Source organism: Bos mutus, chromosome 12 (genome assembly GCF_027580195.1).
Source record: "Bos mutus isolate GX-2022 chromosome 12, NWIPB_WYAK_1.1, whole genome shotgun sequence".
NCBI lineage: Eukaryota > Metazoa > Chordata > Mammalia > Artiodactyla > Bovidae > Bos > Bos mutus.
The window spans coordinates 22253709-22270614 of record NC_091628.1 but is presented as its reverse complement, the minus strand read 5'-3'; the positions used below and the strand labels follow the sequence as shown (position 1 = coordinate 22270614).

General features: G+C 46.7%; 1 long non-coding RNA gene across 2 annotated transcripts in view; it reads right to left on the bottom strand.

Moving 5' to 3' along the window:
* LOC138990256 (uncharacterized) overlaps nt 1-16906 on the bottom strand; it is a 328388-nt gene that overhangs the window by 30676 nt on the left and 280806 nt on the right. The gene's annotated exons all lie outside the window — the stretch shown is intronic.

Below are 16906 nucleotides of genomic sequence, written 5' to 3'. Positions count from 1 at the left end.
TTTGCAACCCCATGGACTGCAGCACGCCAGGCTTCCCTGTCCATCACCAATTCCCGGAGCTTGTTCAAACTCATGTCCATTGAGTCAGTGATGCCATCCAACCATCTCATCCTCTGTCATCCCCTTTTTCTCCTGCCTTCAGTCTTTCTCAGCACCAGGGTCTTTTCCAATGAGTCAGTTCTTTGCATCAGGTGGCCAAAGGATTGGAGATTCAGCTTCAGCATCAGTCCTTCCAATGAATATTTAGGACTGATTTCCTTTAGGATTGACTGGTTTGATCTCCTTATAGTCCAAGGGACTCTCAAGAGTCTTCTCCAACCCCACAGTTCAAAACATAAGTTCTTTGGTGCTCAGCTTTCTTTATGGTCCAACTCTCATATCCATACATGACTACTGGAAAAACCATAGCTTTTTCATTTCATAGCCTCAGTAGACCTACTGAATTGGAGTCACTGTTTTAACAAGATTCCCCAGATAATTCTTTTGTGCTATTAAAGTTTAGAGAGTACCATTAGCCCTCCATATCTGCAGGTTCTGTACTCATGAATTCTATCAACTGCAGATGGCAAATATTTGGAAAAGGAAATTCCAGAAAGTTCCAAAACACACACACAATTTCCATGTTCCAGCAGCTTTTTACATAGCATTTACATTGTATTATGTATCATAAGCAATCTAGAGATGATTTAAAGTATACGGGGGTGGGGGGAACGTGCATATGTTATTTGCACAAGGGGCTTGAGCCACAGGGAATATAGCCATTATCCTATAATAACTTTAAATTGAGTATAATCTTTAAAGACATTGAAGCACTATGTGGTGCACCTGAAACTAATATTGTAGATCAACTATAATTTAAGAACTAAAAAGCAGAAAAAAAAAAAAAAACAGAAAAAGAAAAAAATAAGGAACTTTTGCATCCATGGATTTTGGTATCCCCAGCCGTCCTGGGAGGAATCCCCCAAGGATACTAGGGGAGGAATGTAGTGTTCTCAGTGAGTGTTATGATGGATCCCATCATCTTAGCTGTATTCATGCATCAGAAATACCTGGTCAGGCTTCCCTGGTGGTACAGTGGCTAAGAATCTGCCTTGCAATGTGGGAGATACAGGTTCAATCCCTGGTTGGGGGAAGATCTCATATGCCACGGGGCAACTAAACCCACGTGCTGCAGCTACTGAAGCCCACAAGCCCTAGAGCCTGTGCTCAGCAACAAGAGAAGCCCCTGCAATGAGAAGCCCCCACACCAAAATTAGAGAGTAGCCCTGACTCTGCAAGTAGAGAAAACCCGAGTGCAGCAATGGAGACCCAGTGCAACCCCAAAATTTAATTAACTAATTAAAAAAATAAAACTTGGTCAGAAATGTCCCTGCTGGTCCAGTGCTTAGGAATCCACCTTGCAATGCAAAGGATGTGGGTTTGATCCCTGGTCGGAGAACTAAGATTCCACAAGCTGAGGGGGAACCAAGCCCATGCACCGCAACGAAGATCCTGCATGCTGCAACCAAGACCAAATGCAGTCACATCAATAAATATTTTTTAAAAAGAAAAACTGGTCAGTTCTATGAAAAGAGTAACAGAACTGGCATTGAGCATGACGGAAACCAGACAATCTCCTCTGGACACTTTATTTTCCTCTCCCTCCTTTCAAGAGCTTCCTGGCTTCCTGGAATTCCTAACCTGGACATGAACAGCCCAGGTGAGTTCGCACCCACTGACTTGGTTCCAGCCCAGGACACGGGACGTTCACAGTTTCTGACTTGGACAGAATCCAGCTTTAACCCTGCACTGTCTCCCTGGGCTGGGGATAATCTGACTCAGTCTCTTCTCTTGGCATTGAACCTTTAGCTCACGTTCCTGCATTGGGCCCAGACTCTGTCATCTTCAGCCTGGGGATTTTTGGTTGCTCTCTGAACTTGCCTTTTTGATCTTGCCCACCTGGTCTCAAGATATGTACACTTACCTGTCTAAACTTGGGCTGGGGCATTGACTTCTAAGCCATCCCATAGGCGGCAGCCTCCAGGCCACTTCATTGAGGCTTGTGGTTGTTCAAAGGAAGTCCCATGATAATGCAACTGTGCTCAGCACCCCAGATGTTTTTTAGGAAAATTGGTTTAGAGAAGCAAATCTCTTGCTTGACCACACACTAAAATCACCTGAAGAAACTGAAATTTTCCAACAGCAAGGGTCCCATCCCAGGTGAATTTAAATCAGAATCTCACATCCTGAATATAAATGTTTATACAAGCTACAAGGTGATTCTTAGATGGGGCCAGAGTTAGGAAGCACCAGATAAGAGAAGATCAAACCAGTCAATCCTAAAGAAAATCAACCCTGAATATTCAATGGAAGGACTGATGCTGATATTCAAATATGTTGGCCACCTGAGGCAAAGAGCCAACTCCTTGGAAAAGACCCTGATGCTGGGAAAGATTGAAGGCAGGAGGAGAAGAGAATAACAGGGGATAAGATGCTTAGATAACATCACTGACTCAGTGGACATGAGTTTGAGCAAGCTCCGGGAGATGGCGAAGGACAGGGAGGTCTAGTGTGCTGCAGTCCATGGGGTTGCAAAGAGTCAGACACGAATGAGCAACTGAACAACAAGACAAGAGAAACTTCCCCGCCCCAGCCACGCTCACCCCCACTTCACTCTGTATGCTTGAGTAACACTTTACTTCTCCTTATATTCAACTTAGTCTCTCTCCCCACCACCAGAGCATTTAGAAAACAATGAATGAACAGTGTAGCTTAATCGGGGGAGGGGAGGAAGGAAGGCGGTGGGGAGGAAAGACCTTCCTGCTTTATCGATCCCATTGCTAAGACTGCAAAGAAGTTTATCCAGGGTGGAAAGTGAACTGACACCACCTCAACTTACCCCAGCTGAAGGTGCATGCCTAGTTCAGAAGGATCCTAGGAAGTAAGAAGGTGTAACCTGGTGATAACAACCACTCTCAAGCCTGGAAGAAAGAAGCCAAAGCACCAGGCAAGAGATTTAACATGATCAGCATGTGTTTTTCCATTGGCACATATTCCAGAAAAAAGAAAAACTACCCCTACACTGTTGCTGTTTATAAGTGGTCATTCTAACCCGTCCTGCGCATCCCTAATTCTTGGCGGTAAAGCGGAGCGGGGATCGGGTGCTCTTCAAAGGGTCTGTCCACACCCGAGATTAACAGAAGAGACAGCAGCTGACCCCTCCGCCCCTCCCCACGCCAGGGCTCCAAGCCCTGTGTCCGCCCCTGGGTGGGTCCGAGCCCACAGGGGAACCAGGTCAGAACACCTGCTGCGGTGAGGAGGAAGCCAGAGTGCACCTGACGCTCTTCCTCCCCTCACCTTTTCTTTCACGGGTCAAGAATTCATAACAACTGCCACCACGTGCTGGTTCTGTAAGAGCCTGCCCCAGCCCAGAGAGGAGCCGCACCTGGGAACCCGAGAGACATGCAAATTCTCCGGGGAGGGCCCGCCCAGACCCACTGAATCAGAAACATTAGAAGGAGGGGGCAGCAAGCTGTATCTTAAGATACCCTCCAGCTGACTCTGATTTGAAAAACACAACTTTATTATTTTATCTGTACTTATAGTTTTCTTGATTTCCCTAGTAGCTCAGATGGTAAAGAATCTGCCTACAGTGCAGGAGACCTGGGTTCGATCCCTGGGTCAGGAAGATCCCCTGGCGAAAGGGAATGGCAACCTACTCCAGTATTCTTGCCTGGAGAATCCCATGGACAGAAAAGCCTGGAGGGCTGAAGCCCATGGGGTCACATAGAGTCGGACAGAACTGAGTGATCAACACACACACAGCTTTCTTAGGAGTCTCCTCCGTCATCTTTCTGATCTGGTCTGGTAAGGGGAGGGGATGTGAAAAATCCCACCTTTCCATTCAGACTTCCTGAGCCCTGGAGCTTACGGGGTCCCCAGCTGGTTCTCAGCAGTCCACCTTCTGAATCTCTGAGCCTCTGTTTGGATCCCATGAGTGGTCTAAGTCCTGTGTTCTTGTGAGAGAACCCCTGTACTTTCCTGAGCAAATGAGAATGAAGACAATGATGCCAAGAGGATGAGAGAAAGAGAAACAGAAGGAAATGAGCAATAGAAAAATTGCTTTTAATAATCACCTACTCTGTGCCAAGCACTGTGCTAGACACTGAGAATGCAGTAACCCTTCAAGTCCTTACTACAATCTCCTATAATAGTAACATCACCCCTGTGTTCAGGGGATGAAACTGCTGAAGCAAGAATGTGGTTCCAAACTGCACCCTTCACCATCTTCTCCCTCAAACACTGGGTTCTCTGCTCTTAGGCTTAGTTTATCCCTTCGTTTTGGTTTAGGAATGGTGGCTTGGTTGGCCAAGCCCCATATGTGATGTTTCAAACTCCAATCTTCTTTTGATTAAATTAGAACATCAGTCTAATCCTTTGAAATGTTGAAAAATGAAACTGACCAACGAGGCCAAGAAACTTCAGCTCCAGTTTCTTGAGAAGAAGCCTGAATTTGGATTTCATTCTCTGCCTTGACCGTGTGACCTTGAAAAGCACCGGCCATCTCTGAGTTCTCTCTCTACCATTCTCTGCCTCTGCAGTGCTGCTCAAAAATCAAAAGCGCTATTGATGTAGGAGCACTCTACAAACTGGAAAACACCACCGAAAATAGAAATTATTATTATGTCTAAAAAGTAGTTCAGCTCTCTTTTTTTTTTTTCCTCCAGCTGAATTGACTAACTACCTAAGAGTCAGGAAGGGAGACAAGATCTTTCATGGCTGGGTTCATTCCAACAACAATACTTTCCACAAACATCCATTAAGGCCCTAACATGAGCCAGGCACTTTTATAGGTATTTTCTCTTTTCAGAGACAAGACGTTTATGACTGAGTTACTTCTGCAACTTCTCATCTGTTGGCGGGTGTTATACCTGCTGTGGACTAAAGTCAGGGAGCTGGACCTGGGCAGCTTGATTAACTGGATTTGGACACCATGGCTTGACTCCACAAGCACCCAACTGTCCCCGACTTGCCTTGGCTCCTCGCCACATGCGCATCTGTGTGGCCCGTGGGGAAAGGTCAAGGTCATGCGGCTTTTTCAAAGAGGCCATTTGGTCACATGGATTCCCAGCAAGAGAAGGAGGATGAATCACAGCAGCTCCATCGCCCTGTAACAAACAGCTCCGAACGCATGCCCCACTGAGCATGAGTCAGGTTGAGTGCAGAATCAGAGGCCATCTCCTTCCCAGCTTTCTACATTTTTCCGTCTTGCTTCTCTTCCTGGGTTTGTTTTGCCTTTAGGTTTTCTTTTCTTTTTCAACTTTATACCTAGGTTTTGAGACTTTCCCCTAGGTGTCTTGGCTAAGAAAGAGGCAGCACATGTTTTTCTTAAGAAATGCATTCTATATAAATACAGTATATTATTCCTACATTTTATATAGCATATTTATATTATATCTCATATATAAATATAGATTAACTATATATAAATGTGCATGCTGTGCTCAGTCACTCAGTTGTGTCTGACTCTTTGTGACCCCATGGACCCCATGGACCCCACCAGGCTCCTCTGTCCATGGGATTCTCCAAGCAAGAATACTGGAAGGGGTTGCCATTCCCTTCTCCAGGGGAATCTTCCCAACCCAGGGATCGAACCCACGTCTCCTGCTTCTCCTGCCTTGGCAGGTGGATTCTTTACCACTGTGCCACACGGGAAGCCCTATCATGGTGCCTAATACACAGTAAATGCTGGAGAATATTTGCCACTATTGATTATGATCACCACCTTAAACAAAGATGGAACGACATTTCCTCAGACATCCAGGAAGCCCACACTCATGGCCTAGCACATACACACACACACACACACACCAGTGTAGTTTGGGAGCTAAGCTCTCCATTGGCCTTCTATTATCATATCTGAAGTACATTTTGTTATAAGGGGAAGGGTTTAGATACAAGAGGCAACAAAGAAGGAGCAAGGTCAACAACACTGGCCAGGACCTGACCTTGGGATCCCCAAAATAATGATCTCCAACAGAACTTCAGGGAAGAGAGGAAGAAGTCTAGGGGGAGACAGACAGCCATGCTGTCAGGGTTTCCTGCAATAAATTACGGATGGAGAGACAGCCTTTATGAAGTTCACCAAATCTTGCAAAAACATGACTACCGTAGTAGGAAAGCTTGCCAAATTATGCAATTTGGAGCAAAAATGCTCCTTTCCGCCCCCACTGTGATGTTCAGCTGCTGGCTAAGCCAAAAGCAGTTACTGGCAAGAAAATAATTAAAAAAAATTTTTTTTTGGCATATGGTGAAAAGCAGGGAAATAGGAAAAGAATCCTAGAGGAGTTTTTCCCCTAACCTTTGATTAAAATGATTTTCTGCATTTGGCAAAACAGCATTAATCAAAACACATAATTCATAATGAAACTCATTTCAAAGCTTTAACCTTCTGTGAAAGTTTTGGATGAAGAATCTATCCTGAAGATACACACTTATACACACACAAAGATGTTCAGGCCTGTCTAGGGCAGCATTTTTTAATAATTCTGAGAAACAATTGAAAGGTCTAAAGATAAGAGAATGGCTAATCAGATTTGGTACATGCATCTCATGGGAATCTATAGAACTATTACAACCAATGGACTGTGTTCATACTGAATGATGCCAAATACAATAAGCTGAACCAAAAAAAAAAGCAATCCATTAGGTAATATACTAAGTATAGGCATATCTTGGCAATATCATGGGTTTACCACTACAATAAAGTGAATATTGTAATAAAGCAAGTCACACAAATTTTTTGGTTTCCAGAGCATAGGAAATTTATGTCTCATTCACTTCCGTATTCCTCCTACCTAAAATAGCATCTGGCACCTTGTAGAGACTCAACTATCTGTCATTTGACTGAATGAGTGAATGTTCATAAAATATTTTGTAATGAACAGTTTTGAGACGGCTGGAAGGCATCACTGTCTCGATGGACATGAGTTTGGGTAGACTCCAGGAGTTGGTGATAGGGAAGTGTGGCATGCTGTGATTCATGGGGTCGCAAAGAGTCAGACACGACTGAGTGACTAAACTGAACTGAATGAACAGTTTAATACATATGTATACCTATGTGTACACATATATGTGTATATAAACATATAGGTATACATATGTATACATATGTATAGGTGTGTATATATATATATATATGCTGATGGATATGTATATGTAATAGCTGCTGAAATTGTGACAACTGTCAAGTCAGAAATACAGGTACTGATACTTTAAGACCAAAGGATGCTGGCATATATGGCACCCTCTTCCTGTGACCTCTTTACCCCTGATCTCTCACCTTTCATTGTGGTTACTTTTCCTCCACTTTTTTTCTATTGATACATTAATGCAGCACCAGTATATAAAATGTTTAAAGTCAATGGATAAAAGGAATAAGGCTGTTTCTGGTTCCTTGGAAGACCTTCTCCTGCTTTTTATCTATGAAGAAGCAATGGCAACCCACTCCAGTATTCTTGCCTGGAGAATCCCAAAGACAGAAGAGCCTGGTGGGCTACAGTCCATGGGGTCGCAAGAGTCAGACACAACAGAAGCAACCTAGCACACACTTTTTATCCAACAAATGCTTGCCACTCTTCAGAAGCTCTGCTGTGTGCCCACAGGGCTCTGCTTCCCATGGATACCTAAAATCTAGTCTCCCCACAACATCTGGGTCTGGCCCATAGTCCTTGCATGCCTTCTTCTGTCCTGAACAACTGTGGCACCTGCCCCTGAAATGAGTCCTCACGAGCAAGGGCAGAGGAGAGCATCTGCCCAGGTAGGCAGAGTGAGAAGCCAGAGCCGGCAGCCTCCTGCCATGCAGATGCCACTGGCCTTCGTGGTCACATTGGACGATACTCACTGCCCCCTGCGGGTCTGGGCCAGGCTCCCGACATGTGATGGTCTTATCCATTCTGGGCTCACACCGAGGGTCAGCAGGTCTGTGGGAGCTGCCAGTGTTTCCGAGTCTACTGATCCTCTTTCCTGCCTCTGGCTTCATGGTGTCCCACCACTCCAACTCTAGAACAGCAATCTCCAAGGCCTGGGGGCCAAACGCATCTGTCTGCCCTGTGGCATCTCTCAGCCAGCCAGGCCTCCCATCAACACTCACTGTGAGGTGACACAGTGCTGGGTGTCAGGGAGCTGGACAAGGAGGCAGGATGTGGGGACCCTGACTCTGTGGGGCTCCAGCTCTGCCCACCCACATTTGGGACCATTTACAATGAACCCGCTGACTTCAGTCACTTCCACAGTCAGTGACTGTGATTCGGGGAGTTGGGGTCATTGTCACAGAGTCTCGTCCAAATGTCCCTCAGGGTATGTCTCTAGATTGCATGGAGGTCTAGTTTGCATAGTTCCCTCCTGAACAAAACCAGGTAGATGCCCAAGCTGACCTTCTCTCTCATCTTTGGAGATGGGCTCTGTCCAGGCTTTGTAGGCAGGCCGAGTCTGAGCAGTGTCTAGGAAAGCTGGGTATACCTTGAGAAGAAGCCATGGCTCTGTGAGAAGACCCCAGCCCGGACTCCTGACCTGGGACCACCCAGGGGGCCCACGGGCCTCCAGCACAGTGCTGACCACATAGCCACAGGCAGCCTCGGACCACTCCATGACCAAAGTCTGGTCTGTGCCTGTTCTGAGAGGGATGGCTGAGGACCAGTTTAGCAGGAGTGGAGGAGCTGTCTAGAGTCATCACATATCATTATGCGTTGCCCCCTCCCCTGGCTTCAATAGCACCTTATAACACAGACATCTCTGTATGTATACGAGTTTCAATATAGGCAGAGCTGCAAGACTTTGTCTCCATCCCAACCGAATGTGCTGGGTTTTGTTTTATTTGTTGGGGTTATAGATGCTTTACCACGTTGTGTTTGTTTCTGCTGCACACCAACGTGAATCAGCTACATGTATACATATGCCCCCTCCCTCTTGGGTCTTCCTCCCACCCCTCCAGGTCATTAGAGAGTACCGAGCTGAGCTCCATGTGCAATGTAGCAGGTTCCTACTAGCTATCTATTTTACACACAGTAACGTATATATGTCAATCCCAGTCTCCCAGTTCATCCCCCTGCCTGTGTGCACATGTTCCTTCTCTATGTCTGCATCTCGATTCCTGCCCTGAAAATAGGTTCATCTATACCATTTTTCCGGATTCCACATGTATGCATTACTGTATGACATCTGGTTCTTTCTTTCTGACTTACTTCACTCCATATGACAGACACTAGGTCCATCCATGTCTGTACGAACGACCCAACTCCATCCCTTTTTATGGCTGAGTAATATTCACACAATGGGATAATACTCAGCCGTAAAAAGAAACAGAACGTATTGGTAACTGGAACAGTCTGGGTGCCTTTGCGTGACTCTGAAATGCCAACTGTGGCGGTGGTCACGTTTCACCCAGAATGGAAGGCTGCTTCGAGGCAATCCACTTTAGGCGTATTTGGGTGAGTTGAGGTTGCCCTCCATCCCTACCACGGCCCCAGGGCCCAGCACAATGAGGTTTACCAAGGCACGCGGGTGAAGGGGAAAGAGGGGTAAACCATGTGCCCAGCAGTCCAGAGAGGAGAGCAGAGCTCATCTTCAAATGCAAAGGAAGGAGTTTTTGTCCTCTTTTGCTGACTTAAAAAAAATTATTTGGGGGTGGGCAGTGGGGAAGAACCCTGAGGGTCTTATGAGATGCGTCCCCACGCCCACCTCACTGACTGGATCCTGCCTCACCTGCCCACAGTCAGGACACCCAACCACACTGGCCTTTGCCCTGGACCTCTGACTCCCCAGCTCTCCCCTGCCTTGGGGCCTTTATGTGCACTTGTCAATCCCTCTTTCTAGAATATTCTTTCCTCACCTCAGCTTAAGTGTAACCTCTTCAGAAAGAATTTCCCTGGCCATGTTAAACAAATAACCCTCACTTCCCAGGCTCTCTCTCTCTATCCTACCCTCTTGTTTCATCCCTCCAATCTGAAGTTAGCTTGTATATTTATTTCTTGGTTTATTGTCTGTCCTCCTTGACCACAACATCAGCCCCATGAAAGTAGAAACCTTGTCTGTTTCATAAACCCGTGCCTTGCACATTATTCAGTAAATATTAAAGGAATGAATGATGTTATCATAGTCTTTTAAGATTCTTAAGGGAGAGAGAAAAAAAAAAAAAAAAAAGAAGCCTTCCATGAATTCCAAGCAGAGAGAAGAGCAAATAAAGCAGAAAATGGAAGAACTGTTAACTGCCACATTAGCTTGAGACTGAAGCAAACAGAAAAGCGAAAATCTGAATGCTTAATTATAAAATGTGGGCAAAGGCAGTTTTCAAAGAGGAACAGGATTCTGTCCTCAGGAAGCAGATGGATTATAAAATGCCAAGGATGGCTACTTCACACCCCTAAAGACCCATGCCCAGTTCCTTGCTGGAAGGACAGCATGATTTTTTTCAGCCCCTCCTGAGAACACTTCAACCAGAAACACTCCAAATGAAAGTACGAAAGAGCCCGAGAAGCCTTGCCATGGACAGCATCTGGGCAGAATAAGAACATCTGTTCCCAGCATGAGCCCTATTAGCTTCATCTTGTGGTTTTCATTAAAAAAAAACAAAACGTACAATTATGATGCATGGATGTAACTGGTGGCAAGGTAGAAAGGGGCACCCCGCAGTGAGCTACGTCTCAGGGAGGACACGGCTGCCTAGAGGGGTGCCCACACACCCAGGGACAAGCTGTGGCCAGCAATGACAGCTGGGTTAGCTGGAATCAACAAGCTGGACTTCTAGAGGCAGGGGCCAGAGGGGATTGGAGGAAAGACAGTGAGCAAAGGGGTTGGGGAGGGAGAGGGGAAAGAAGAAGGTGGGTCTGGCAAGTAACAGGACTGGCAACTAAACCCAGATCACCAGAGTTGGAACCGCAGCATGCCACTTCCTAGACATGTAACCTCAGGCAAGTTGCCAAACCATTTGTGCCTTGGCTTCCTCCACCCATGAGAGGTGACAATCACGGCCCCTACTGCAGAGTGTCAACATGAGGGTGACAAGAGTCAATGTTAACACTTGTCCAGAATAAGCCCCAAGATGCTGTCAGCTGCCCCCAGGGTTATTATTACCACCATCATTAGCATCATGATTTCTAAGACTGCATTGACTCCTTCCAGCACAACCAGCTACACACTGGTATTATTCCCAGGGCAGGAAGTCAGTGGGTGGAAATGAAGGCCCTGGCCTCAGCCCTCTCTCTCTCCAGAATCCAGGCTCCTTACAGTGTTCATGCAGGACTCTGTGCCTCCTGAGAAACAGCCCTTGACCTTAGTGCTGCTCCAGTGAATACCAGCCTGAAGGCAGAAGCAACACACACTGAAGCTCTCTTGATTTGTGAGATGAAAGGCCAGGGGCAGCCTCTTTTCTTAGGCCCAGTTATTACAGACGGTACCACTTGCCCCTAAGGAAACAGGAAACTCGACAGACGGGTTCAAATCCCAGCTCCACACTTGAGAGCAGCGGGCACGGCCTAAGGGCTGAGCCCCTGTGCTCCCTGCTGGAAACAGAGACTAAGGTGCCCTCAGGATGTGGCGGAGACTCAACAGGCTCAGGTCCAGACCTCACGGTGTCGGACATCCAGCACACAGTTGCTCTGCCCATCACTAAATGATTGCAAGCTCCTCGCAAAAGCTGGGGAGCTGATGGGAGAAGGTGACAGAAAGGTAACAGTGGAGAAGTGGGAGGGAAGGTTTTGGCGGATGGCTGACCTGGAAGCAGGGACCAGAGGTCCTGGGGTGAGGAGACAGGCCGCCAGCAGGGGCAGAAAGAGGCCAGCTCTGGGATAAGAGCTGGGCTGCCTGGGAGCCAAAGAACCCCATTTCCCTTGGCACCACAAGAACTTCTCAGAATGACAGTATTGATGTTGTTCCTGATAGCTAGAGCTTCAAGAAAAGGTTCAAGAAAAGGCTGGGCCACAAGGGAAGCCTGGATTCTCCAGGCAAGAATACTGGAGTGGATTGCCATAACCTCCTCGAGGGGATCTTCCCCACCTAGGGATCAAACCCAGGTCTCATGGAAGATTCTACCATCTGAGCCACTAGGAAAGCCCAAGAATACTAGAATGGGTAGCTTATGCTTTCTCCAGGGGATCTTCCAGACTCAGGAATTGAAACAGGGTTTCCTGCACTGCAGGTGGTTTCTTTACCAGCTGAGCTAAAGGGAAGCCCTTTAAATAGCTTACCATTTGGTTAAATTATCCTTCCCAACACTTCCCAGAGCTCCTCCGGCAGCCTCTGTAATTAGAACGTGACAGGGGCTCAGCAAATGGCCATGGACTTGAACCACAGGTGTAAAAAAAGTGCCCAGGAAAGAAGACTAGGGATTAGTATGCACACAGGACAATAAATGGCAAATTAGGAGAGTGGGCTTATAGTTGTATTTTTTCCACAATTTCCTAAGTATAGGAACAAATGTTTTCTCCGATGGTGATTCCTGAAAATGTCTCGTTAAGACACACAGGTGCGTAGCAGTGCTGTCCAGACTCAACACGGCAGAATATCCTATGAACACTGTTTGCAAAGCCTGTTGCTGTTTTTGATAAGCATTTCTTCTGGGAAAGAGCAGGTGCCCAAAGTCTGAGAGATCACGTGCTGCCCGAGTGGACAATGTGAAAGAACAATGACCTCTGAAGTCAGAAGGAAACAAACCACGCCTGTCCTGGTCCACACCTACCCTTCCCTGAGCCAAAGGGAATTCACTCCTGATGCAGGTCCCATTGTGGGCTCTGGCCTCCCCACCTCATCATCTCAGGGTTTACTACCTGCTTATTCAAAATCGTGGACTGCCTAATCAGGGATCCTCCAGCAGTTTCAAAACTCCTGCTAGTCCCAGGACTAAAATGACCTTCCTGGGACCAGGGGCCAAGAAGCGGGTTTATCCTGTATCCCATCTCACCCTCAGGTGAGGAGAGAGGCCATCGGGTTTGTGGGGTCCAAGGCTGCAGGCAGTGATTTACTCGCTCTTAGCAACCGTGGCTTTGGCTTAGTTTAGCAATATCTGGAAGCTGAACATTCTCATCAGGCTTGTGTTTTATTCAACTGCCTGCCCTGGGGGTGCTGCTGGCTTGGTTGGCCTCCTGCTGGAAGCTGACAGCTCATGCTAAGCCCCGCTCAAGAGGGCCCTCAGTGTCAGCTCTTCCCAGGCACGCAGGGTACGACCTGTTCTGAGCCCGCTTTCATACATAGCTGCTCGTCACCAGGTAGCAGCTTCTCCCTAAATCTTTTAGTCATCACACCCCTTCCTGCAGACCCGCTGCCTAAAGGAAGATGCTTTACTTTTTTTGAAAGCATCTTTTCCCTCTCTTTTGCAGTTTGGTTTCCCGCTTGCAGTTTCAGAGCCAACGAGGCAGGCAGAGGCAGCCTGTCATGGGGAGCAAACCGAACCGAGCTTTTGTAGAGCCTGTGGTGGGGCCAGGCACAGTGTGGGAGGCTGTGGGCACCTGTGACCCCAGCTCAAGAACCTGACCCCTGGGCTCCTGCAGGAAAGCCCAGACCTCAGCTACTGGGAGTCATGACTCTGAAAATGAGAGGTGTGAAAATCTTCCTGAGTTCTGCTGGACAATCCAGGGCCATAACATGCTTCTGTGGATTTCAACAATGAACATGCAAACCTAGGTTAAAAAGATGATGATGACTGGAGAAGGCACTGGAATTATAATAAATGGATAGACATGGATTTACAGTCCAGTTCTTGCCTTAAATAGCCGAGGGGTCCTGGATAAATCACTTGACCTCTCTGAGGTTTTGTTTCCTCATCCAAAAAAAAGTTGAAGAATTGCAGAAATCTCATAGAGTCTATGATAAAGACTAAATGAGATAATGCATGATAATTCATGTAAACTTAATAACATAACACCTGACATTTAGTCAGTGCTTAGTAAATATTACATGTCTTCAGCATTTGTTTCAAAATTATCCATCAACAAATGAACTTATCTACAAAACAGATCCACAGACATAGAGAACAGACTTGTGATTGTCAAGGGAGAGGGGAGATAGGGGAAGGATGGAGTGGGCATTTGGGATTAGCAGATGCAAACCATTATATAGAAGATGGATAAACAGCAAGGTCCTATTATACAGCATAGGGAACGATACACAGTATCCTGTGATAAACCATAATGGAGAAGAATATGAAAAAGAATGTATCTATGCGTATAGCTGAATCATTTTGCTGCACAGCAGAAATGAACACATTATAAAGCAACTATATTTCAATAAAAAATAAATTAGAAATAAAATGAAGACAAGAAACCAAAAAACTTTTCAGTCAAGAAATGCACAAGGATGGGACAGATTTCAGACCATTTTGGTGGCCTCCCAACTTTTGGTTTTTGTAAATACCTGCACGAAAAGAGCCCCCACCCCTTCCCCAACTTCACTCCCTGACTCCCAAACCCACGTGCCTGTTCTCACCCTGCATTCCTGCCAGTCTCTAAACGGATCCTACTGACACATACTCCCCGGCCTTTGACTCTCCCCTGGGCAGCCCCGCGATGGCATGACCCATGATTCTCTGAGCTCACAGCCTCAAAGGCTCAGTGTCTGGGCCTTTTCAGTATCCTTCACATCAGGTCCTTCACACAGTGTGGCTGAGCAGAATTCTTGTCTTAACTCTGGCAACTTGAAAAATGAACTATTGATTTCACAGGCTGAGATCTTTGAAGATTTTCAAAGTCTCAGAACCACTTCCCAGTCCAAGAAGTTCAAAGACTGAATTCATCGACTGGTTTACTCTGCTCTCAAAAGTCATTTACACTTCAGTCAGGAGAGGCTGGGAGAAAGGATGTTCACTGGGGGAGCTTTTGCCTCTTCGCAGACTGTCTGATAGCGGAGGAAAGACACTTCCTCTGGTCTGTGCTTCAGAACGTATGAGCACTGAGCATAAGACTAGCCCTTCCCAGGGACCCAGTGCGTGCTAAGTTGCTTCAGTCATGTCGGACTCTTTGCAACCCCACGGACTGTAGCCTACCAGGCTCCTCTGTCCATGGAGATTCTCCAGGCAAGAATACTGGAGTGAGTTGCCATGCGCACCTCCAGGGGATCCTCCCTACCCAGGGATGGAACCTGCATCTCTTACGTCTCTGTATTGGCAGGAAAGTTCTTTTTCACTAGCACCACGTGGGAAGCCCTTCCCAGGGGCCCAGAAGGAACTCAATTCTTGCTTGCTACAGCAAGGCATCGTGTGGCATCTGAATGGTGAGGATGGCGTGCATCTCTGGGCCATGAGGAGATGCCTGGGGTCATGTCCTGGTTTGGGATACTGGTACCAAGAGGCTGAAACACGCAAAGCTTATGCTAACATCTCCGGGGTGGTCTCATCCTGTGTGCTGCTGCCTCCTTCCAGACCCTCTCCTTTCCTTATGTAATGAGTTAGAATTCACCCTCAGGTTTTTCAGGTGGATTTGGTGCAACCTGACTGTCAAGTAACATTATGAATGCCAATTAATGACTGTGCAAAGCCCTAACACCTGCACACACACACACAAAGCCACTGAACAAATAAAGGTTAAGAAAACTCTATCCACAGCATATTAATTAAGAAAGCCACGTTATGTAAAGACGTTTTGAAAGAAGCTGTTTTCTACACCATCCTGCGATTGCGGAGCCTTTTATGGGCTTTGTGATAGGATGGTGGTCTGTGGTGATGCCAAGCCAGCCAGAAGACAGGCATATGAGAGTGCCAGGGGTCAGAACCCATGGAGACAGAAATGGAAAACTCGTGTGTCGAGACTGTAAAATTCTTTACAAGTTTTCCTGAGATTCACATGAAAAAATGACCAAGTGACACTATAAAAGCAAATGCTTGCAGATCTTACAAATAAACTAGAAGCGGGCCTCAGGACCGCTCAAGAAATGAGGCATTTGGGTGAAGCCAAGAGCTGGGGGCTTGAGCAGGTGTGGGTCATGATGCTGGAAATAAACAAGCTGCCACAGGAACCCAGCACTAGGAGAGACCAAGATTCCCAGAAAGGGCAGTGTGGTACCCCCACCCCTACCCACTAACAGTCCAAGCAGTTTGCTCTCAATTATCCACCCCATGTGTAATTTCAGGGAAACTCACTCTGTAAATTGCAGATTTTTTGACACTTAACTCAGAAAAAAAAGGAGTCGTCCAACAGTGATTTCATGCCCAAGTAAACCTGTCATCTTTACTCTTAGTCTTTTCTTTCCCTTCTTCCAGAGAAAAAAGATCCAGACATTTTAACAAGAGAAAGTAAACTCCCAACGCTGAAAAGATTGGAGTTTTCAAGTTGGCTTATGATGCTCATCTGAAGAAGGGGGCTTTCGAGTTGGCAAAGCGCCTCCCTCCCACATCCCTGCTAAATTACCGACTCCAAGGGCTCTGACTCAGAGAATGTGTAAGCCCCAGGCTTGTCTCATAAACACCGCCTTTCCATGCCCCATGTTCTAGATTCCTTGCTAGTGCAGTGCAACTCAGGGTCGGGGCAAATAAGGTAAGGAGACCATTCCAGTTCAACATCTGATGCTGGTTTTTCTTCCCCCCTCTGCTGAAGTTTAGGTAGAGGCCAACAGGGCTGTTTTCACTATTGTTTCCAACTAAACTGCTGACAACTAAGAAGTATGAACACTTGGCAGGATTTCAAGCTCCAACAATAAGCCAACTGCATGAGGAGCTTCTTTTGTGTGGCTTCTCTCTTGCTCCTTTTTCTATCTTGTGATGTTCCTGCCCACTCCCAGGACTTCAGTGGCCACCCTAGTGGGGTCCATCCCTGTTCAGTCAAGGTTATCCCAAGGGACTACAGTGGTCCTGGCTGTGGGGGCGCACTGGCAGCCCATGGAGGATGTATACAAACAGTTGCCTCCTGCCTCAAGCATGAGTCCACTACTAACCCACATACTGTGT